This window comes from Triturus cristatus, chromosome 3_2, assembly GCF_964204655.1.
Source record: "Triturus cristatus chromosome 3_2, aTriCri1.1, whole genome shotgun sequence".
Classification (NCBI taxonomy): domain Eukaryota; kingdom Metazoa; phylum Chordata; class Amphibia; order Caudata; family Salamandridae; genus Triturus; species Triturus cristatus.
The window spans coordinates 284,272,225-284,297,563 of NC_140584.1; the positions used below are offsets into that span (position 1 = coordinate 284,272,225).

General features: G+C 46.9%; 1 protein-coding gene across 9 annotated transcripts in view; it reads left to right on the forward strand.

Moving 5' to 3' along the window:
* GMEB1 (glucocorticoid modulatory element binding protein 1) overlaps positions 1-25,339 on the forward strand; it is a 254,688-nt gene that overhangs the window by 86,136 nt on the left and 143,213 nt on the right. The window lies entirely within an intron of this gene.

Below are 25,339 nucleotides of genomic sequence, written 5' to 3' on the forward strand. Positions count from 1 at the left end.
GAGTGACATTCGCCTCCAAGGCCGACTCCAGCCCCAAGATGTCAGTCTCCAGCCTCACCACTGCCTCACTCTTGACCCTCTTAGCCACCACTATCTGGGAAAGGGCGTGTCCGCGGATCACGGTTTTAAAGGCTTCCCACAGGGACATTGCAGACGACACCGACCCCTCGTTATCCAGGAAGTATTGGTCCATAGCCTTGACCAGGCTGTCACGAGTCGTAGGGTCTCGCAGGTACCATGGGTTAATGGGAGCGATCCGCCCTGCAGACCGCGGCCCGGTGTCGAAAAGAAGCCACAGCGGAGAATGGTCGGAGATACCCCGCGCCAGGTGCCTGACCTCACGAATCCGACCAGTCTGCGCCGCGGGCATAAGGAAGTAGTCTAACCTAGAGAGACTCCCATGCGCCCCCGAGTGAAAGGTGAATTGACATTGGGTCGGATGCATTAATCTCCAACTATCCACCAGGCCGAAGGTATCCAGCATCCCACCCAGCCATGCCTGGGCAGCGGGGAGGGTCCTTGGTGGGTGACGATCCAGTTCACCCGAAACCACAGAATTAAAGTCCCCGCCCATGAGCAGGAGGCTGTCCGGAAGGTCAAGCAGCATTCGACCCAAGTCAGTGAAGGTGGAGTTCTGGAGGCCCGGGGGGACGTAAACTGAAACCAGGGCAAGGGGCTGCCCCTCCCACCTCCCAATCAAGCACACATAGCGCCCTCTGTCATCCGAGACTATCTTAGTGATCTCCACCGGAAGTGAGGTTCGCAGGAGAATGCCCACCCCCCTGGAACCAGTTGTGAAACCAGAATGGGCCACGAGGCGGTATCCCCCCCTGTTCATTGCATGACAAACATTGCCAACCAGATGCGTCTCCTGGAGAAACACCACATCAGGAGTCAAACGACGCAAATATTGCAGTACTACACCCCGCTTGATACGGTCCCCCAACCCATTGACGTTCCATGACATAAGCCTCAACCCGTCCCCCCCCATCCCCCCCAATAGATCAAGGGTCCTCCAGCCTGCAGCACAGTTCCCAAATGTGGACAAAAATCAGTACCTCGCCCTGTAAACAAAAAACACACAGCAAAACAACCCCACCTCCCCCCCAACCCCACCCCAGGACCAACTCCCCCCACCCTGCACCCCTGCGGGCCAAAAAACCCCCCCAACTTGCAGTGTGCCTGTCGCCCCTCTAACCCCATTCTACGAAAAGACCCCAGAGGAGGTAAGGGACCCGTCCCCGCCCGCCCCCCTCACTGGTCCTGGTTAAACACAATATGCAAGTGAAATAAGACCCGACTGTACAGTGCAAAACGGCAAAATCAAGGACCAAAAGTCATTCTAAAGGGGACCCGTCACCCGCGGTGCCCGCAGAGGGTCCGGGACGGCCACCTCCGTCCGGCAGAGAGTCCAGCCAGTCACTTGCAGCCACAGGAGAGTCAAAAAAGGCTGTCCGATCCCCATGTTCCACTCGGAGTTTTGCAGGGTAGAGCATCGAATACTTTAGGCCCAGCTCGCGGAGTCGACGCTTCACCCCTTGGAATCCCATCCGTTGTTTCTGGACCAGTTGCGTGAAGTCCGGATAAAAATTGATGGTCGAGTTCTCATGGCGAACCGGGCCGTGGGTCCGTGAGGCCTGCAGAATAGCGTCGCGGTCCCTGTAGTAGAACAGTTTGGCCACGATAGGCCTCGGGGGGGGCCCCCGGCCGTGGCCGACCGCCCGGAACTCGATGGGCCCGCTCCACGGCAAAGAACTTACTTAGGCCAGCCGGGGACAACTGTTTCAGGATAAGTTCCTCGACCACGAGGTCAACCGGGCGGCCGTCAGAGGACTCCGGTACACCTATGACGCGGATGTTGTTGCGTCGGGCCCGTCCCTCGAAGTCCTCAAGCCGCCGGGCCATATGATCGTTGACCACCCTGATGTCTCCAAGCGCGGCCCGCAGATCCGACACCTCCGCACCGAGGGTGGAGGTCCGTGTGTCGAGAGCCTGGACCCTCTCGTTAGTTTTGGAGAGGTCAGCCCGGATCAGGGTGACATCAATCGCGACAGTGTCAATCTTACGGGCCAGGGCCTCATATTGCGTCGCGATGGTTTCCCTAATGCCATCAATGGCGCCCATAATGTCCTGCAGGGATAGTTCCGTAGAGACGGTCGCGCCTCCCTCCGCAGTATCCGAGGGGGGGCCAGCAGCGCCAGAGGGCCCCCTGCCCTGGGTGTATCGGTCCATGTTATTGCTCTGGACTGCTCCCCCGCGGAGGGAAGCCTTGGTCTTGCGGCCCTCGGGACCCCCTTTGCCCCCCATGTGAACACGGTCACTCAAGGGGACACCCAATCAAGAGGTGTAAGGGCACCAGCAAGAAGACCACAAAATGTCGGTATAGGGGGTCCGAGGCGATAGGCACTCTAGTAGCAGGTGAAAGAAAACCTCATTCAGAGGCCCAGGAAGCACCTCGCCACCCCGAGCGCACCCCCCTGCCGGTCTCCTGAAGTGCAAAACCGAAACCGAAAGTGGTGGATCGGCAGCTGGCACCGCGCTGAAGCCGCTGTTGTTCAATTGCAGCCCGGCCCCTCTGGTCACCTTCACCCCGGTCACCTCCGTTGGGTGGGTCCCAAAAGTTCCGACGGCGACAACTCAGGATTCCCAGGTCCGATTTGAGTTTTGAAAAGAGATATATGCTCAGCTGGTCTTTATCTCCCAGATTCCATAAGCCACGTCAGGATATTCTCAGGATAGATTCCGAGGAGCAGAGAGGGTCCGGGGAGCCCTGTGCTCACGCGACCATCTTGGATGCGCGCTAGGCTCCTCCTCCCACGATATGCATTCTTAATCGCCATCTTTGAGCCTGGGTTAATAGTCAGGATTATCATATAAATTACCAAGGCCAATTTTATGAAAGGTTTCCTTTACATAACTTATCCATGGGATCCGCATGGCATGGTCCAGATTTACACAATCTTTCAGAATTTCTTTTGAAACGTGCAAATCATCTGAGGACCATACTTTTCCCCATAGGAGCAATGGGGACATATGGATACTATCGCTCACAAAGTCAAGGCCCATCTCGGAATGACAAAATATGTTAGGAGAACTATTTGAAACTGATAAAAGACGGTTTAAAAACTTGTTCTCCATAACTTGTAATTGGATGGTTTTATGGTATCCCCACACCCCTGCTCCATAGGTAGCGACTGGCAAGCATTTAGATCCATACAATGTCTTTAATTCAGCAATAGGTTTTTGGCCTAATTTACTTGTAAAACGAAAAAGGGCCTCTATAGATCTTGTTGTCTTTTGTGCCCGTGTTATTAAAGGATCCCAATTCAAAGTTTTGTTAAAAAGATTTCCCAAATAATTGAAATTTGTGACTTTGGCAATAATCAAATTTTCTATAACAAATTTACAAGTTTTGGTCCTATTTGAGCCACAGACCATAATAAACGATTCTTAAGTTACCTTTTCCTTTCTTTGAATGGCATTTAGTTTGTGGTTGTGAAGGTGTTTTTTCAGTGTTTATATGTTAACACTGGTGAGGGCTATTTTCGTTTCGGTGGGGTTTTATCAGTTATTATAGGTTTAAACCTAAAACCGGATAACATAAATATGTTCCACGCGGCGAAGGTAAATGGACAGCTGCTGGAAGACTTGAGATTGGCAACTATAGTAGTTGTACCAAAAAAAGGGAAACCCCACGATTTATGTAGTTTTTATAGACCAATCTCGCTGCTTAACTTTGAGACCAATGTGCTGGCAAAGGTACTAGCTAATAGACTGGGCCTGATGATGCAATCCCTCATTCATCCCATTAGTCAGGTTTTATGCCACACAGAAGTACCAGGCTGAATCTGTCTCCTATAGGGAGTTATGGATATGATAAATAAACGAGCGGACGAACCAGCGGCACTTCTGTCACTCAACGCCCATATGGCATTCGATGGTATCGAGCGGCCATTCCTATTTGCTGTTCTTTCCAAACTGGGTTTTAGTCAGAGTTTCTGTGCATGGATAAGGCTCCAATATTCCGCCCGCTGGCACGGGTTAGGGTTAACTGGGCAGTGTCCAGATTTTGAAACTGGACAGGGGTACACGGCAGGACTGCCCACTTTTTGTGCTGGCGCTTGAGCCACTGGCAACTTGGGCGCAGGGAGACCCTTTGGTGTGAGGCATTGATGTAGGAGGGGGGTGGGCGGAACGCATCTCACTCTATGCGGATGACATCCTGCTTTACGCTCACAAACCACAACAAATATTTCACAGACTCATCCATATATTAGACATTTGGCACTTATTCAGGGTACCGAATAATCTGGGACAAGTCCTTGGTGTTCTCCCAGGCAGGCGATTCCTCAGCCCTGACGTCCGCGTCTTAAGGAGCTAGTCCATAAAGGGACATTTAAATACTTGGGCATTTGGATCAAGTCGGAGGAGGAGTTCATGCAGCGAAATGTAGATGTGCAGTTTGACAGGCTCCGGGAGGATGTGGCCCACTGGCAGCGTTTACCAGTCTCCCTTATTGGTAAAGCTGTTTTGTTTAAAATGATGGCTCTCCCTCGCATTTGTACGCACTAAAGAACACACCATGTCGTATTTCAGAAGCCTTCTTCCGAGCGGTTGATTCAGAGCAGCGCACGTTGTTGTGGGGGGGGGGGAGGTGGCAGCCCTAGGATTGCATTGAGGAAGCTACAGCAAGGGGTGTATGAGGCTGGGCTGGCCGTCCCAAACACTAGGAAATATTATTGGGCAGCACAACTTATTAATATCAACGGGTGGGTCTTTTCTCCAAACGAGGAGCCGGCATACTGGGTCGATAGGCTAGCAATGGGAAAGGGCAGCTATCCAGCTGAGTTATACATGAAAAAAAGGCAACACAGCACTCCCGACACACACACACACCGTAGTTACTGCGTGGAGGAAAGCAACAGAATTGGTGTGCTGGGAGGCCAAGCTTACGGAGCAAACCCATTGTGGGAGGGAGATTTCTTAGGTGAGGTGAGATGCCTAAGAGGCTTTAACAAATGGGGACTCATAGGTATAGACCTCTTGAAAGATGTCTGGAGAGGAGGGAAAATTATTGATTTTAGTAGTCTACAGTCGGAATTCCAAATGGGGGGGCGGGGGAATTCCTCCAGTACCTACAATGGCGACATGCATTCAAATGTTATACAGCGCAAGGAGAATCGCTACTGGTTTACACTCCACTGGAAGACAGACTTTTACTCGACCCAATGATAGATAGATCTATATCCCTCACATACATGAAACTAGTAAACAACTCCCCAGACTGCATGGGTTCCTTGAGGGCAGCATGGGAATTATATGTGGGTCTTTTGGAGGACGATGACTGGGCTGAAGCCTTGCAAAGCCCCAGAGAAATAGCCATAAGGGCACGGTTCAGGTTGATTCAGCTTTGGATACTGCATAGGTCATATAGCCCAAGGACGTTGCAGTACCGCATAGGTCACTGTGAGTCAGATGAGTGTGAGAGGGGGTGCGGCAAGAAGGGCACAATGTTCCATATTCTTTGGTCCTGCCCCAGGATTCAAAGACACTGGAGTGGTTTGGCCCAGGCGATGGTGACAGTGATGCGAACACAGGTCACAGTGGAGGCAAGATGGCATATCCTGGGAGTGACGGGAGAGGCAGTCTGGCCGAAATGGGCCATAATGTGGCTTGCCTTGGCAGGAGGAGTGGCCAAAAGGAATATTGCCCGAGCATTGGGTGCGGGGGAGGCTCCAACACTAGAGGCCTGGAAAAAGGACCTTGATTGGTGTCAACCAGCAGAACAGACAAATACCAGAGCAGAGGCTGCCCACGCAAATGGTAAAAGATATGGGGGGGCTTGGATAAAATACAGGAGTTGCAGTGCGGAGGCACAATGGATAGCCCAGGTAAAAAGGGAACTGATGAAGACAGTACTCCAGATTCTTATGATTGTAAAGGTGGGCTTCGGAAATGTGGGACCCTGCGAACTGATGTATACGTCAAGGCGCCCAGCGTATTCACTGTAAAGTTTTATGTCTGAAGCATATGTTCTATGTTTAATAAAAATAATTTATTTTAAAAAAATAAGCAAGCTGGTGGCATAGCTGTATAGACGTGAGTGCAAGATCTTCCTCCTCCCACCTTTGAGCCAGACGTATAGACTGAAGTCAAACTGCTGAGATGACCTGTGGGGGTGGGGGTGGGGGTGGGGGAGTGCTAGGTGGATTTGGGAGGGGGAAATTGATGTTCTGATTCAATACAATAGCTTTTGAGTGTGTGGACGAGGGTATTCTTACCTGTGAAGGGAGTTAGCCTTTGGGTATTTGAAGGCTATTGTTGACTTGTAAACATTACTTGAACCACGCCAAAAGCACCTCCGTAAATCACTAACAGAAAACCAATGAGCTAGGAAGGAGAGTAACCAAGAGAAACCATGTATCTTCCAGGGAACAACTCTATGCAACTTCTCTGAGGTTCAAAACAAAAGCTCCCTTATTCTTTGGATATTATTGTAGTCAGACGTGATAGTTGATTATTGTGGGAATCGTTTTTTGAAGTTCCCTTCCATATCCTGCTGCATTTTTAGAAAGACAGACTGAAGGCATCATGTACTCCATGTGAGAAGACAACTAGCCTTGTGATAGCCAGAATGGAGCTATTAGCATCAGAATGCACTAAAAGTGATAAACCCACACCATTAACTCCTGGATCATGGAGATGGGGCAAAAAGGTGTACTCTTTGAAGAAAGACCAGTCTGACAAAAAAGCATTAACAGCTTAAGCCTTCACATTAGGGCACCAACGCGCTAATCTCTCCAGTTGACAACTCAAGGGAGTCAGAGTTCCAGGTCCAGTGTACCATAGATGGAAGTTAAAAAAAAAAATGTAATGTATTTTTGATAGTCCAGACAAAATCCTCAAAGGGAGTTGGAGCACGTTACAAAGAGTGCATAAAGAGCATGACCGTGAGTACACAATATGCAGTGATAGTATAGAGGCTAAAGGATCTAGATAGAGGAAATCACACAAGCATGTGAGCTACAGGTGAAGAATATTCTGATACAATGTAAGCTACACTCCACATCAAAGTTACAAGTATGGTGTGTCCTCTGGTGATGAGTTTGGAAATAATACAATGATTCTACAAAAAGAGAAAGTCGGAGTGTAAGATATTTTGAAAGGGTGTATGCATAACAAAAATTCTGTTCAGCTGTGATTTTTATGGTGTTTCAATTGCAGCAGGCAGTAGTGAATTATATGCATTGAAGACACAGGAGTTCATTAGGAACCATTGTTTAATTTGTGCAGTGTTTATTCAGTTTTTTACCTATTGGAATGCTATTCGAAACCTGAGGGGCAAAAGCTGAGATGATTGTATTAACATGAAGGTTTTCATGCAGCAACGGGTTTACAGATCAACGTGGTGTGAGCTGCATAGGTGTCCTTATCTGCCTAATCGTATTAGTTTGTTTTTCAGGTAGTAAGATATTTTCATGTTAAAGTCTTTGAAGGTAATGCTGATGGCAGATGTGAATGAGCAGCGCACCCGAAATGGAAGCCACTGAAGTTTAATAAATAACTCCTTGTGTCAGTGGCTAGTCTTGCAGCATCATGAAGGATGGCTGTCAGAGAGGCTGTCCTGATGTCAGGCAGGCCACTGATAATTGAGATTCAATACTCTAGTCTTGAGAACATCAATGCTTATTCAGTAAGTTTGAGGTCTTCTTAGGTAATAACTGTTAATTGATTTGATATGTCTTAGCTGATGTTTAGTTCCTTTCACCATTGATTTTATACAGATTTGGCATTTTGCATGCACCCTGAAGAAAAGCCTCTGTCTTTGATGCCTGCATGCCAGTTTTTCACTTCAACGCCTTCATTGAACTAACCAGTACTAACCAGAAATTCAGTTTTAATTTGATTCAATTTAAAAAAAACATTGGGACATTTTGCTTTTTGTTTGTTTGAGAGGTAGCCTTTGATTTGATCAGCTAGTGTTGCTTTTCAGTAGTATGTAACCCTGCATATTGGTGGAAGGAGAGACCAAATCAGTCTACAATTGCCAGGAGTTTCAAGATATAAGTTAAATAGATTGGGGGCTAGTATAGATACTTGATGAATTATTAATGGCCTTTTCACAGGGCATGAGTCAGTCATTTATTTTCACCATTTTACATCAACCCTGTAGATATATGAACCAGCAAAGAATTGCCCCATCACAACGTGAGACGTTTGGGTTTATTAATAGTTCATGCTTTTGAATGAGACTGACCCGTTAAGCAGGATTAGCAGACATATATTTTTTCTTTTGCAACATTTGGTAGACATCATATATCACTTTTAGTGCTGTCCCTGGACCGAAACCACATAGTCAGTAACTGTTTTGCAACTCGCACGCACCAAAGCTAGGAGGCTCCCAGCTGTCGAAACCTCTTTTATGCAGACGACCTGTTACTTATCAGCCGGATTCCTGTAGGCCTACAGCGGCTGCTGGACATTACTTCAAGATACTCTGCCACTAAGAGGCTTAGCATCAACCGCGAAAAATCTAAAGTTATGTGCATTAACCTCCCCAAAAAGACCATAACCTGGAATTGGCTCTTGGCATCCAGGAAGCTGGAAACTGTCTGTGAATATTGATATTTGGGGGTCATCATAGACTGCAAGGGTAACTTCAAGCCGCAATGTAAAGCCATAAAAAGGAGACGGCTAATGGTTGCGGTGGCACTTAGAAACTTAAAAAACGCGGTCTCTGGCATAAGCTTACTACCTCTCATGAAGATGATTCAGGCAAAATTAATCCCAGCCATTACTTATGGCAGCGAATCGATGAGGGGGAGGGACGCTTCCTCAGTTGATGGAACGGTAGCAAAGGCGTTACTCATGATCTTTGGCCTTCCTAAGTATAAATCGCCCGCTCAGATGAGACTAGAATTTGGGCTACCAAAAGAAGATCTGGCACGTAAAGGATCTTACATAAAAAGCTGGCACAAAGTAAGCAGGGGAGATCCGAAAACTCTAAATACTCTCCTGTGGAAGGAACTTCAAGATAAAGAAACTTGCCCCACAAGGCTGTACTTGGAGGCCGCTATTGACTATCTTGGCTTTCCGCAACTATGGGAACTCCCAGGCTCCCCAGTAGGCTTTAAAAAGGTGGTCAACAAGACAGTTCGAAAAGAATTCTTGCTGCAGGACAAAGCCGCCTTGATAAAGCGCGCTCAGGGCTGGCTTACAGTTCAATCGTAAAGCAAGCCCTTGCCCCAAGCTTATCTACAGACAGGCTTTACCCAAAATATAAAAGAAGTTCCTGAAATTTCGCCTAGGGCTATTACCGTCACCGGCCCACTTACCACCATGGTTACGGCCGCAGCTACGAATAACATGCCGACTTTGCAGGAATGGCAAAGAAAACACAGTTCATCTGTTCGCCATCTGCAGCGAACTCTCTCAAGAACGTCGTTCCTTCTTGTGACCACTTATCAACATCTGTAGGATACGAACCTGCAGGCAAGCGGTGCTTGCTTGCTTCAAAGGCAATGATATCCAACTGAGCTGCCAAATGGAAACCTGCTTCAAGATGTTGAAGGAAGCCCAAAAAACCTAGCAGCACTGCGAAGGACGAGAGGATCAATCCACCGGCACCCCCAGATGAGCAAGTTCTAGCTGGCAGTGGCAAAGAAGCAGGTGGTATTATGTCGGCATGAGGGGCATCTAAATACTCCCAAGTGTCTTCAAATCAACTCTAGGAGAGCGTGGCCCTGGCAGGGAAACTGACAGGCCCCCCAGTTTACTGCTTTAACCATCGGGAAAAACCGTAGTAGCACCTAGAGAGAATTATACTAGCAGCCCACCTAAGATGCAAGCAGTTATGGACTCAATAGATGGTCTACCCAGCTCCCATCAAACCATCTGCTGTGAACGCTCAGGAACATCGCACCGCAGTTATGCGCATCAGCCCCTCGAGTAACAAGCCCCAAAGCCCGCACGCTCTATGGCCACCTGCGCCTGGCATTTGGTGAGGATGAATAATAAGTTGCATTTCCCGGTCCAACCCAAGCAGAAGGGCCATAACCATGGCCCCAGAACGTCTCGCAAACCTCATGTTGCCATCCGCCAAGCCAAGATTTCCACTAGGTGGAGGCCAAGGCTGAAAGCAAACGGTCACTTTGGATTATGCTGAATAACACTGACCATCTAACAGGGACACTCTGAACTGCCATTATAATTAATCATTTTTGCATTTTTAACGCAAATAGGCTTTTATTTAAGGGGCACTTTAAAAAATGTTCTCATTGCACCGGCACTTAATTAAATTACCCCTCGGCCTGCAACAAGGATGAACTTACTGCACATCTCATCGTGACAAATAGGCTGTTTAAACTGAATTCATACTTTATTTTAACTCTGTTGCTGCTGTCTTAGTGCGTTTTCTATTGAAGGAATTATGGTCTTAATATGTATGAATTTGACTTATGTCTTATCAATTGAACTTTTTTTTTCTACATTGTAAAGGTTTTAAATAACCATGTACAATAAAATATTACTTACTTACATAGTTGGTAACTGCTTAAGAGATTGTTTTCTTTAATTAATTTGTTTAGCTACACCTTTAATAGGAGCTAAGCAACAAATGCAGTCTAATGATTCGACAATAGTTGGCATTGCAGTTAGTCAGCTTTAGATAACAAGATAAACCTCTGGGTGTAACTCATAAAGGCTGTTATCAATAATATTCCACCAGTAGCACAGTTTTTGAAAGGCTTGAAGTTTTTGTTAAATTCTTTTTATTGGTAGTAAGCAAATCCGGATCAATGTATAGACATTATTTCAGAAACATCGATAATATGCTATCACCCTGCCAAGGGGCACCTTGGTACAATTCTCATAACATAGAGCGGTGTATTGCAGGCACCTTACAGGAGCTGATCACCCGTATTAAACCCAGCATTCATTTCAGGTGCAACATTTCAGACAAACCCAGCAGGGCAGGCTTCGCCTCATATCCCCCAGCCCATAGCCACTTCTGTGCTACCCCAGGAGTAATCCATCTGTAATTGCTATCCTCCCTTCATATTTCTACTTTTTATTTTACTTATTTGTTTAACAAATAAAACATTTAAACTTATTGTTGCTATTGACAGCCTCTGGCAGTAAAGGCATCCATCCACACATTGTGCTTATGTGTCTGTTTGATGTTCGAGAGGGGGTTTCACTTGGTGCAGCGTCCCTCACTCCCTGTCCCTAACTGGGTTATGTCTGGGTGGGTGAAGAATTTTGTGAAGGAGGCATAAGTGGGGGGTGAACTGGTAGAGAAGGCACAGTTAAACCACAAGGTTTCCGAGGCATCGGAATGTAAGCCAGCCGGCGGACGACACCAAAGTGCATGTTGTGGACCCGGATGTATTGCCATGGTGAGGGGGGGAAAACTGTCGTCGTAGTCATTAGAAAGGCTTGAAAGTTACTCTGTTTCAAGAGACCACAGTTATCACTACATCTTGTCACTTAAGACTTTAAGCAATTTCACCTTTGACTGGTTTTCAGTTCCCATTATTCTTTAGGGTGGCAGAATTTTTTGTTTGGTGCAAGTGTCATATTTATCTACGATAAGGGGCCGGCTATCGAGAGCTACAGCAAAGGACCGACCAGGTTTTCTGCATCATTTTTCTCAATTGGCACACCAGTTCCATGGAAGCTGTAACTTATAGCGAGCCTAATGAGATCCAAAAGTATCTGGATATTGGTCTTTGCGTTCCCTTTCTGTAGAATGACCTTGCCCATATAAGTAATAAATGGATTTTAGCGCATACCTGACTAAGCACTATAAAATGGTTTGGTCCTAACTCAGCCAACAAAATGCTGGGACCCTTTGGTTTTCTTTGTTCATCATTCTGTAACTTCTCTGGAATAGCAAACGGCTGCTAATGCATTTTCCTTTGCCAACCTACTCTGGAACAAGTGGTTTGCCATTTCAAAAGGCCCATCTGCAGAGGCAGAACTCAGCGGCACCCTGAAAACTAGAGAAAATTAAAGGGAAATTAGATTGATCTATCTACAAAAGGCATTGTGGTCTAGTCTCCCTTTCCCAAGCAAACTTTATTTAGTCAATATAGACCATAAAAAGTACATAATAAAAACAGTTCATCCAATAAATTACAAATAAATAAACACAAATTGCAAATTTAGCAGCATTGGAATGCATCAATGATCACAGGGTGGGGGGTTCAAACCTTGAACTCGTCCTCCACCAACTACCATGTCAGATATCCTGTGTAAAGCCACTACAGCCATAAAAGAAAACGCATACAGTTTTACCACAATGAGATTTCAAGTCATCACTAGTCTTGGTTACTAAAATATGGAAGAGGTTAAAAGTAAGTTCAAAGATGAAAAAAATGCCAGTGCATGCACAGTGGGATTTTTTTGAGTGCGGTGACGAGTTTACTAGCACCCTACGTTTACGCCGCATAGAATTAAAAAATCGGCATACAGCGAAAACAATGGGTGGGTGAGTATCATACTTCAAAACTCTAAATGCCTCCACACAGGGCATAAACCCCAAATTCTTGCAAAGTGGTACGAGCCAGCGCTGTCTGGCTATTTTATAGCCACGACAGAAGAAAAAAACATGGAGCTCTGACTCATCGACACAATTGCAGGCGGGGCATCCAAGGGGAGTGGCTTTTGGCCATCTGTTGGTGAAAGCACGGAGTGGCAAGCTCCCTATTCTGAACTGATATATATAATTTCCTTGCCAAAGTGGGTTGGATATCATCCAGAAAGGACTCAAACTCATCTTTAATACTTAGAAAGTCAACTGTCAACTGTCAGGTGTCCAAGAGCCGAGTCCCCCTGGATATCTGCTATTTTGAGCGACCTATAGGCTCTTGCTAGTTCTGGGCTTGAGATTACCGGACACGTTTCCTCAGGTTTGCTCCATAAGCTAGGTTTACCCAGCCTACAGCATGCATCCTTTATATACAAAAGCCATGGTATTTTACCCAAACCCGGGAGACTCAATAACTCCTTTAACTCTGACTGATCGACTACTAGTTCCGGGGTCACCCACAATCTATGCCGGAAAGTTAGTGGCCTAAATCTAATCTCCTCCATGTTTGGTCTAATTCCTAAGTCCAGGCTTAGGGGGATAAGGGGGGTGCTTGGCGGGAGGCCTAACATCTGTCTCATAAAGTTATTCTCCTTTGTAGTCAGTCTACCAGAGGGATGAAGGCCCCATAATTCAGTCCCATACATTGTGGCGCTCCTTGCTTGCACTTTATAGATCTCCGCTATAGGCCCGGCCAGTTTGTGGGAGGAGTTACTATATATTTTTGCAATTCCCCCTACAGTCTGTGCTAGCTTAAGACTTGCGGGCCCCACTCAAACGTTTCAGACAGAGTGACACCTAAATAGTCGAAGACTGACACCCTCTTGAGCAAGGTACTTTAGAGAGGGATTTCGGCGGGATGTGTTAGCTGGGTTAAAGACCATGAATTTGGTCTTCAATGTGTTGATCTCCAACCCCCTGTTTTTGCAAAATATAGCGAAGCTATCAAGAACCCTCTGGATGCCCATGGGCGACTTTGACAGTAACAGTTTGTCGTCCGCGCACATTGCTTCATTGCTGGCACCTTACTACGGGCCAGCTTTGGGGTATCATTATCCTTCACCTCGTTTAATCGGGCAACCAGAGCGTTGATGAAAAAGCTGAACAGGGAAGGGGCGAGCACACACCCCTGCCTTACTCCTCTATTGACTGGGAAGCTTGAGGGCAATTTCCCAAATTTCCCGTACCTTACTTGGGCAAAGTTGTCCTCGTGCAGTCTCATGAGCAAGGTCAAGAGATAAGGGGGGATTCCCAGGTGTCTAAGTACCTCCCACAGTTTTATCTCTAGGGACCAGATCAAAGGCTGTCTTAATCTACAAATATGCCACCCTCTATTGACACAGTTTTCCAGTACAGTAGTTGGAGTCTAAAGATTTGATCGATGGTAGAGATTTTTTTTTAAACTGGCTTGATATGGACTCAGGATTTCATGCTCCTCCAACCACACATGAAGGCGATCGAGGAGAATCCTTGCAAACAGTTTCTGGGTGACATTGATCAAACTGATCGGCCTGTAGTTGGTCGGCAGAAGTGTTGAGCCCTTTTTAGGTCTCGCTGGCGTTGCAGCGCGAAGCGCTGCCGCCAATGAGACTTATTGTTGCCGTGTTTGCTCCCAAGGGAGACAGACCAGGGCACGCGCAGCGATCGGGGTCTGTGGACGCGCTTCTGAGACGCGCTTGCGCAGACTCACACGCGTGCGCATACACTCCGCCGCTGCCGACCCCTCCCCCCCCGCCCCCCTTACCGCATCCCCGGCTGCCTAACGCGCACACACCTCGCCACCGCCGCCCCCCCCTGTTAGAGACCAGTGTATGGATCAAAAATTTCTGATCGCTGCAGGGGCAAGATTTTCGTCAGTTATGCAATAACATCATGGAAATGTAGTGACGTGCAACTACGATGAAATGTGGTATAATTTTTTTTTTTTTTGGTTTACATAAAAATAATTACAAAACAAGCGCTTGCAGCGCAGTAGGTCTCGCATTTGAGAAAGTTTCAGCTATTGGCATTGTAAATGGCAATGCCTTTTATTTATGTGTTTATCAAACCTGCAAGCAGCGTTTACGACCGCTTGCAGGTTTTATAAAAACATAAATAATAAAAGACATTATCATTTACAATGCCAATGGAGGAAACCCTCTCAAATGTGAGACCTACTGCACGTTCTTGCTTTATCTGCTGGCACGTGTGTTGCTTAGAGGCAACGAGCAAGTCTGAACGCAGACTGCTTTTACCTCACACAGCAAAAGCGTGGTTACAGTTCACGCGCGCAAACACGCACAACCCAGCGTTGGTGCGTCATTTATCACTGTTCCGGATTTTATTGTATTCTTTTTTTCTGTTTTCATATAGCGCGAATTTAGCCCAAGGACATTCAGATCGCTTTACGCGGGCACTAGGGTACTTCACGCAGTTTCTCGTTAGCATGGGTACAAGTACTACGACCGGACGATCTAGAGCCGAGGCAGTACTCCATCCACGTACCCCAGTGCAAGGCCGCAGTTCTGGCCGTTAGGTCGCATCGCTCCCTACATAAGCTTCTCTTCTTGTGCAGCATGCTCGTCGGTGCAGACGTCAACCCCGGGTTAGCTAACACCACAATGGTGTATCAGTCCTACCTGCGGTACTGCTATTTCCAATCCCGGCGCTGGCTGGAGCTGTGTGTTCTTCTGCAGCTTGTGCCCCAGTGTTGTGCTTCACGAACACTGCTCTTCACAGTTCCAGGCACCCGGTCCACCCTCCAGATGAGCTGTAGTCTCCGCTGTGCAACACAGCCACCGACGGAAGGTGTGGGGCGGAACTTCTCTCGGCTCACTTTCACTTTCGGTTGCTGCACTCTGCGCCTGAGGGAGCGGAATCTCTCAACAGAGGCTGCGGCGGGCAGAAATCCTGCCTCACAGGAGGAACAGGGCCAACATCTCTCCTCCAGGTACTCGGGCAGATGGCTAGTGTCGCTGCACAGTTCACACAGCCAATTAATATATGTAAATCGAATAAATTACAACGCACTGTATCCAAGGCCGAGGTTACATGACAACGCGGACTGAGAAACACAAGCAACTTGAGCGAGCAAAGCCTGACCATTACAACGAAGACTGTTGGATTTCTACCCCAAGACATTTTGGAAAGAAATTGAAAACATGTCGCGTTTTACCTCAGGTCGAAGGCAGTGCTTTCAATTGGAAAAAAAAAAGCATTTGCAATGCAATAGGTCTCGCATTTGTGAGAGTTTAAGCTATTGGCAATGTAAATAACAATGCATTTTATTTATGTTTTAAAAATCCACAAGTAAATAAAAGGCATTGTCATTTACAATGCCAATAGCTCAAACTCTAGTAAATGTGAGACCTATTGCATTGCAAATGCTTGTTATAAACTGGAAAGATTTCTGCCCCGGCCCAAGTTTCTGGGATCGCGATACCTCTCAGAATAGCATTAAATATGGTCCATATGTAGGGTCCCCATATTTTTGGTTCTGCCCAGAATAGGTCCCTTGGTAACTTGGCTAGTCCCGGAGCTTTGCCGAGAGGAAGCTTCCTTATAGCATTTAAAACTTCTGTCAGAGTGATCCCATGGGCCTCTTAATAGACAGTCCCTAAGAGCATTAAGGATGTTTCGACCTTTGGTTCTGAAACATTCTCAGTGGTGTATAAAGCCTGGAAATGGGTCTTCCATACAACAGCTGCAATGTTTTGTACTAATGCTAATGCTGGCTTCCCTTCACTACTATCTGTACACACTATTGACCACAACGTCTTCATGTACCTGTTAGATAGGGCGATTTTAAGGAAGTCCCATCTTTCTAGCTACCAGCTCTTTTTTGCTTGTTTTCTCGGTAGAGCACCCTCAATCGTTTAATTAGATGCCCGTCCTTGAGTTTGATGGCGTCTAGCAGGGCTCTCTTGGCCTTACGGCAGGTGTCATTAAACCAGGATTGTTTGGCCCCCTTTTTCGCCTTAGATACCCTAGGATAGAATATGTTGGTCAGACAGGATATCAATTCTGCATGCAATACCGCCATCCTATCCTATCCTATTTATATATATATATATATATATATATATATATATATATATATATATATATATATATATTTTTTTTTAAATTTGGGGAGAGAGTCCATTGTCGTGGCAGCCTCCCCCAATTCTGATGAGAGCAAAATAGTTAGAGAGTATATTGTGGCGAGCTTGTCAGATGACTGCTCGATTGTCCCCCATCTTCTTCTTCTTCTATTGTTAGAAAGCGTTAAACTACTGGCTAAGGAGGTGGGGCTGGCCGTGAGATTTTGAAGATCTGGCAACTCCAACTCCATGGTCAAGGCGTTGTGGTCGCTGTCCTGTCGCGGCAGGATGGCGAAATCAACAACCCTTTGCCATAATCTGGTCTATACTAGAATATAGTCCAACATGGAGGATTGGCCAATTCTGTTAAAAGTTAACTTCCCTGCTTTATCTGATTTAGTGTGGCCATTACACGCTCTCCGGTGTGGGTCAGTATTACTGCGGTAATCTGGAGTGCCAACAGGGTCCAAGCCTTAATCGGTGGGATTTGGGCGTCGGGGATTAACAATTGCCAATCCTCCTTGCTGAAAAATGTATCTGTAGTAACGGCAAGGGGCTCAAATTGGCAATTAATATCACCCCCAGTAACCAGCCTTATATTCGTGGGGACTGTAGCAATAAAAGTGTTCAGTTGGTTGATGGTCAGGGATTCATGGCTGCGGCTTACGGGACGGGAACAGAGGTTAATAAAAGCAATTTTCAAACTTGAAGAGAAGGTGAGTACAGTGCACTGAATGTTGTTGGACAGGGGATAGAGTTGCTCCACTGTACAGCCCAGGTGCGTAGCGACCCAAGGACATAAGCCTCCTGAGTGTCTACCGCTTCCCCCGAAATGTCCAGTACATTGAAATATGCATACCCCATCCTTATGATGTCATCCCTTTCCCACGTTTCATGGAATATGCGCACATCATATTTCTCCACAAAGAGCCCCCACTCTGGGCAGTGCAGTTTGCTTTTTAGGCCGGCGATGTTCCAGGATATAAACTTCAGCTTGTTATCTGGGTTTGAGTTGTCAAAAGGAGCATCATACATGTAAGAATTAGGGAATTGGGTATCCTTCAGCTGGACCAAGGGAAGTACTTTTGCTGTTTCCAGGGGGATACCTCCCCTAGGTGTACTAAAGATTGGTGGGGCGGGAGATGCGGCAACTGGAATTCCAAGCGTCTCTTCCCAAGTCCCATTTACACCATTGGCACCGGTGGAGTTTCGGTTTGCAGGTCCAGTAAGTCTACCCCAATCCCATAGCATGTGATCTGACTCAGCTGACCCCTAGGTCCCTTTCAAACCCCCGGCACCTAGATCCAGGGACTGGAGCATCTTTTGTTGCATGTCAATGCACTTCTTCTAGGGCCTCAAATCTATTCGTTACTGGAATGTTAAATAGTAAGGGTCTAATGGGTGGGCCAACCATTTGGTGTTCTAAAGACCATTTGCCTTGAACACTGGAGTTATGGGTGCTAGGTTGGCTGTGACAGTGGGATTAGAAATAGTCCAATGTGTAAACCCTAACCTCTGTGGGTGGCTCTTGGGGGCAGGAATTCTGGCCTGCTTGGCTGTGGACAGTCAGGGGGTTATTGAAGTTAATAACTACGCAGTCCCCTTGTGTTGTCTTTTGTCTCGCACCCAGCCAGCCTACTCTACGAACCATTAGGATCTCCCCTGCCCTGTCATAAGGGAACTGCCTGTGCCTAGCCAAGCAAAAAAGGCATTTGTTCTTGAGGTCCAGCTGCGCTTCTTTCTGGCTGTTGTTAATCTCTGGTACTCCTGTCAGTATAATGACAAAGGGAATTGAGGCTGGGGGTAGATTTATAGTGGGGACAGTCACTGCTTCATGCCTTCTCTCTGTGCCCTCCTAAAGATCCACCCCTTCTCTGCTTCCCCTGGTCCCTATTCCGGTGGAACTATTTTTATTCAATCCCCTCTTATAGGAGGCTGGGTTATTGTTTCCCTTCTCGTTGATAAAACTCATTGGGCCCGATTCACAGAACTAATTTAAGACAAAATCCTAAACTTACTACCATTTTGGTATTCACAGAAGGCACTTACTCATTTTGGTATTCACAGAAGGCACTTACTCATTTTGGTATTCACAGAAGTTAGGAGTCCTAACTTTAGGACTCCTAAATGCCTACTGTGAATACCGAAAGTCTTAAAATTAGGATTTTTCTCAGTTTAGTAGTAGTATAGTTAGGACTCCTAACTTTAGGACTCCTAAATGCCTTCTGTGAATACTGAAAGTCTTAAAATTAGGATTTTTCTCAATTTAGTAGTCCTAAATCTAAATTTAGGACTACTAAATTGAGAAAAATCCTAATTTTAAGACTTTCGGTATTCACAGAAGGCATTTAGGAGTCCTAAAGTTAGGAGTCCTAACTATACTACTACTAAACTGCGAAAAATCCTAATTTTAAGACTTTCGGTATTCACAGAAGGCATTTAGGAGTCCTAAATTTAGGACTCCTAACTTATGTGAATACCGAAATGAGTAAGTGCCTTCTGTGAATACCAAAATGAGTAAGTGCCTTCTGTGAATACCAAAATGGTAGTAAGTTTAGGATTTTGTCTTGTTAGTTCTGTGAATCGGGCCCATTGTTTCCCTTCTCGTTGATAACTCCTGGGGCTGGTGACAGTCCTAGGGACTTGGGCCTGCTGGATACCTTGCATTTCTGAATGGGTCAAAGTGGTTTTAGCTGCCTGGTTGCTAAGGTGCTCTGGCCTACTGGAACCCAGAGGGATATTGGGGAATACATCCCTCGGGGAACAGTGCTTGCCTGGGGAGGTTGGACCTGCACTATCTGTCTGGGAGCTACAGTCTCTCCCCCTACCTGGAGCTTGGGTATTACTGACAGTAGTGTTGGTGTACCTATTATGCCCCGTTAAAGGCCCTTTGTCTATGCGGTTGAGTAGCTGAGCAAGTTCTTCCTTCACAATGGCTCTTAGTTGGCTCTGTAGGTCTGCTATCTGGTTCCGCACCCAAGATGGACAATCTGCATCTATCCAAGGGTTTGTAAGGTGTCCTGCTGTTCCCTCAGTGCTAGCTAGCTAGCTTGTCAACACTAGGTATTGGCTCGATGTTTTTCTTTCTTTTGGCTCCTGGCCCATTTCCTAGTTTACGCTTCCCATTCTTTGGCATACTGGTAACAGTTCCACCTTTGCGAGTAACTGGCTTTGGTGCAACGTCTTGAGGTGGGGATGGGAAGGACTCTGTTGCCCTGGATATGGGCTCAATTGACCTGGATGTAGACACAGGGATGACCGCTTGGGAGGTGGATGGCTCAGACAGCGGACAGAAAATGTCTGGAGTTAGTGACAAACTCCTCTCAGTCAACTTTATTTCGGTAGTTACCACTCCTAGAGCCCTCTGAAGCATTCTATCAATTGAGGTAGGTGGCATTGGCAGGGAATGGTCACTTGGGGACGAGATGGGTGCTTGGCTAAGCAAGCGCGCTTTCCCCTTTTTAAAACCAGGCAGAACTAAGGTGCAGCCTCCCCACTAGAATCAACCAGATAGCACCTGAGTAAAGTTAAAGAAAATAGAAACTATAAAAACAAGAGCAGGGAGGCAGGATATGATCGAATGGCACAATTAGCGGAAACAAAGAAGAATGATAAAAAGTTAAATGGCCAATAGTCAAGATACAAAACGTCTCGGGTACTTCCCGGTCTGGTACAGTGCATGAATAGTTTACACGATTGTTCAGATGAGTCGAAAGGGCACACTTTCCTGGTTCCCCTACCAACTCCTGCCAATAGAATGCTGTAGTCCCTACTGTGGTTGGGCTGGTTGGTAACAAATGGTTCAATGCAAAAAGTGTACTTTTGGAGGTTTACGAGTCCATTAATTAACCTAAAGAATCTTACCCGCAGGGCAATGTTGAAAGATCAGCGCCAATGGAGGTGGCCCTGTCCTGTCTCTTCCTGGCAAGGATGGGCCTGCCCTTGGACGGCCCGCGCGCATGACGCGGGAGGTGAGGCAGCGCTTTATGCGCGTTTACGCTTCCCCCACAGCGGCAAAGTACAGCGTTGCACCCTGGGACTCGTAGTCCTCACAAGGGTGTGATGTTGCGTGGTGCAGCAGGTGACAATGCGGCCAGCAACAGAGGTTGTTCCACCCTTGGACAGCGGTCCCACCAGAGTGTGTGGCCTAAAGGAAGTTACCCCCAACACAGAGCAGATTGGCTTCCAGCGCATGTTTGGTGTCCTGGCTAGAGTTGCGGATTTGAGGGCCATTTACATATTTCTTTGAGACAGTTTTTTTCTTTCTGTGAGTGAAGAATATGAAGAAGGAAACCCATAAATAAGTCCCTTGTTCTATATTCCTAGGTGAGACTTGCTCGGTTTCATTTTGGGAATCCACTTCTGTAACCCAGGTACATTTAATGCTAGAGGCATTAATGTATGAACAGTGTTAATGTTAATGTTAAATGACTTGTATAGCCCGTGAATCACCCCCAGGGGGTCTCTCGGTGCTTGCGGAGCTGCGAAAGGGGCACGGTAAGTGTTATTCCAAAAAGTGTGTAGTTTTCAATATCTTTCTGAATTTAAGGTAATCCGGGCATTGTCTTAAGGGTAGGGGAAGTTGGGAAGTGCTCATCGCTGGACTGTTTCATCCCACTATCACCCATAGTTCCCAGTTGATCTCTAGCTAGGTTTGTGCTTTAGAAGTATGTATATGTAATATATACTTTCATGACTTCAACACTGGACGAGAGCTGGTCATTGTGCTGGTTTATCCCCAGGCACAGAGACCCTAATAGCATTCACATCTAACCAGAACTAGACATTTATGTCTCTTCCCCATTCTCCTTAACATTAACAACATCAATATCTGGCTAGAACTGGTCGTTGGACTGGCCTTTCCTTAATCAGTCATGCACTGTAGCTTGCACCTTATATGATGCCCATCTCTGCATTCCCTGCTCAGCAGATATAATACAATATGTGTCCAAGAAATGTGTGTGAAAAATAACCTCTCTTGGCGCAAGTTTTTTTACCGTGCTTGATATTTGCTCTGGTCCTCTTCTTGTCCTCCAGTTTGAAAGAGTGCTCTTGGTAAGCATGCAGCCATCCTCTTAGCAAAACCATGTTGAACTTCAGAGGGTTGTCGTAGAAAATGTAAATGAGTTAACTGGAAGCAATCGTAATGGGCAGCAAGAGCTCAGTCTAGGATGCTCTTAATGGTGTATTGATTGTAGGAAATTGGCTCTATATATACTGTTCCCAAATAGGTACAGTGTGTACAGAGTCCACAGTCCCCAGAGGTTTGACAGAGGCTAAAGTTAGATATAACCTTACTCTCTAAAGTGGTAGCTTGGTCGAGCAGTAAGGCAGTATCAGGACAGTGTAAAGCATTTGTTGTACACACTCAGTCAGCAAATGGCCTCACACACTCAAGAACTGAACTCTAGGCCAATGGTTTGTATATAAAAATATATGGTTGTTTTATTTTAGAACCAACAATAGGTATCAAAATATACTTTCCCAGAATGAGATGCTTTAGTTAAATACTTTGCAAGAGGCAATTGACTTGAAATGCAATAGTTCCAGTTTGTTGCAATAGGCAACACAATTTCGAACACAATAATACATTGAGCTCAATGGGAATTTTAAGTTATATGCAATAGATTACTTTCAGGATTACTGTTCTAACTCCAGGACTGGATCCTAGATTCAGTCCTGGGACAGTTATTGGAAACAAGTGAGTAAATACGTTTTAGTTACTGTTGTGATTTTTAAGTAATAGTTTGCTATTTTAAAAGTTGACACTTGGAAACTTTTTCTGATCAAATTACCAATGTTATCCTATGGAAGGAAATTCACTTGGCAGATAAGTGGGGTTATGGTTACTTTTTCTAGGTTAGTGTTGGATCCTGGATCCAGCACTAGTGTACCACCTGTAAGCAGTTGAGAAACTGCGATTAAGTTATACAGGCGATTTTTAAGGAATATTTATAAGTTTGCAAAATCGTCACTTGGAAGAAATTTCACAGAAAAACAGTCCATGGTTTCCTATGGAAGAAAATTCGAGTTACGGGTAAAGTATGTTCTTTACTTTTGTAATCCAGTGCTGGGCTCCTAGGCTCAGTACTGGGACATCTATCTAAAACAGGTAAGTAATTACGTTTTCACAGTTGGTACGATTTTTAAAGAATATTTGTAGTTTGCAAAAATCGACAGAAGAAATTTCACAGAAAAACAGTCAATGGTTTCCTATGGGAGAAAATTGAGTTAGTGGTAAGTACGGTCGTAAGTACTTTTCAGGGTCAGTGCTGGGCACCAAGATCCAGCACTGGGATCTCTCCTAATAGCAGGTGAGTATTTCCGTTTTCGTTACCCGGTTGATTTTAGGTGAATATTTTAAAGTTTAGAAACTCCACACTTAGAAGAAATTTCAAGAGAAACCAGTCAATGTTACCCTATGGAAGAAAAGTGAGTTATCTGCTTTTGAGTAAGTACTCTACTGGCAGAGTTAAGGTTCTAGGCATAGACTCTGGGGTCTCCCAGGGTTAGTTAAGTACAGTTTTTACACCCTCAGCGGCACAGGGGCAGCCGGGTGCAGAGTGAGTTGGGCCCAATGTTATCCTATGGGAGGCAGGGGGGGGGGGGGGCCCTTGGTTGGTGGCTGCTGACTAGCAGGCCACGCAGCTGTGGGAGCTGGGCTCCTGGTCACTTGCTCATGGCAAATGGGGAAGTAGGTAGGAGTAGAAGTTGCACTGCCAGGGCCACTCGGGCGGCAGGGTGCTTTTGAGCCTTCGGGCGCTCAATGGATTGCACTGGAAAAGCTCAAGGACGAACAAAGGCTGCAAGCTCGGGGACGAAGATTCTTCAGGTGTGACCACCACTTCGAGAGGTAAGTTGGGTAGTTGGAGGATAGGTAGGTACCCAGGAGTCGGGCACAGGCAGCCGCAGGGTGCCGGTGCAGGGGTGCCTTTTGGTGTTGGGGAATCTTACTCTCTGTTGATCTTGGTTGGGGGGGTCCCTGGTTCTGAGGCTGCAGGCGTCGTCAGGAGCGTCGAGGTGGGTCCTTGGGTGCTGGATTCGGGGTCACAGTTGCCGGGGGGGACATCCTCGGGGTCTTTGTCCACTCCAGCACAGGCCAGGCTTGGCGGGTGCAGCGTGTGCAGGGTTCGTGGTTCTGGGCTGATGCCAGGGGTGAGTTACTTGCTTTTGAGCAGAGCCTCTGCTCCTGGGAGTCCCAGGTGCTCAGTCACAAGGTAGCCAGGTCCTCTGGGGTTTGTGAGGTTGCTGGCCACAAGAGGTGCCGGGATTGAGCAGGAGCAGGTTCGAGGGTCGACAGGCCGGTAGGGCTGGGGCCAAAGCAGTTGGTGTCTTCCTCTTCTTAGCAGCTGCACGGCAGGTCTTCTTTCTTCTTGCTCTTCTTGCTCTTCTTTGCTGTCTTGGAATCTGAAATCTACGGAAGGAAGGTTCAGGGTGCCCCTAAATACTAAATTTAGGGGCGTTACAGGTAGGTAAAGGGCAGGGACCACTAGGTCCCTGCCCTGGGGTGGGTACACCCCCTATCCTGCCACACTCCTGTGGGAGGGGGGCAGTGACCTAGTCCTGATTGGGCAGGGCTCCCCATCTTCAAGATGGTAAGAGCCCGGGGACGTGCTTCACCTCGCCTCCCCCACCTGAGGGGTGGGGTTGGCAGAGGCTTGGACACCCCCTGTCCTTCCTTGGGTTTTCCGGCCTGTCTTCCCGCCAGAGTGATTTGATTGATTGATTTAATTTGGATTTTTTTGAACTTGTAAAGCACACGAATGCCCAAAGGCGTCTTGGCGCTAGAGTGGGGGGTTGAGAACCGGTAGGGGCCAGTTGCTGGGTACAGCAAGTGGCCTGGAGAAGCTCACAAAGGCGGCATGCCTTTGAAGCTTCCCCTTGCTCATCCTGGGGGAGGAGACCTAGCACCTCACCCAGGATGTGCATTGTTGCAGGCCCAGGAGAGCGGATGGCTCTCTACCCAGGGGTCCAGCAACATTTCTGCTGTGTGGCAGCCTAGGCAGCCCCTCAGTCCAGACGTGGATTGTAGGTTAGGTTCAGGGGGCATCTCTAAGATGCCCTCTGTTGTGCATTATACATTAAATCCTGCACTAGCATCAGTGCTGGTTTAATGTGCTGAGGAGTTTGATACCAACCTCCTCAGTCTTCAGTGAAGCCATCATGGTGCTGTGGAGTTCGTGTTGACGATCTCCCAGCACCATATACTCTTAAATGGCAGCACTGCAATTGCAGTGCCCAGGAATGGACCTGGGTACTCTAGGGGCACATGGCTCATGCTCCTGTGCCCACACCACTGGCATAGGGCACCCAGCTAGAGGGATGGCTGATGTATGCCAGGGCAGTGTATGTTGTGGGCATGGCACACAGGGATGTGTGCCATGTCGACTCTCTGTTTTGTCCTGTACCCAGACACTCAGCCTGCAAGGGCAGTGTGTTTGTGTTAGGGTACAGGGCCTCTAAGGGTGGCACAATAAGTGCTGCTGCCCTTAGAGGCCTTCCCTGGTCACTAGGCCCTGGGTACCTAGGGTACCATTTACCAGGGTTTACATGTGGCCAGGGTTTGCCAATTTGGGTTTTACGTTTTAGAGAAGGAACATAGGCCCTGGGCACCTGATTGGCAGGAGCCCAGGGCACAGTCAGTCAAAGTACATTCAGCAATTCACCAAAAAGTGGGGGCATATCATGC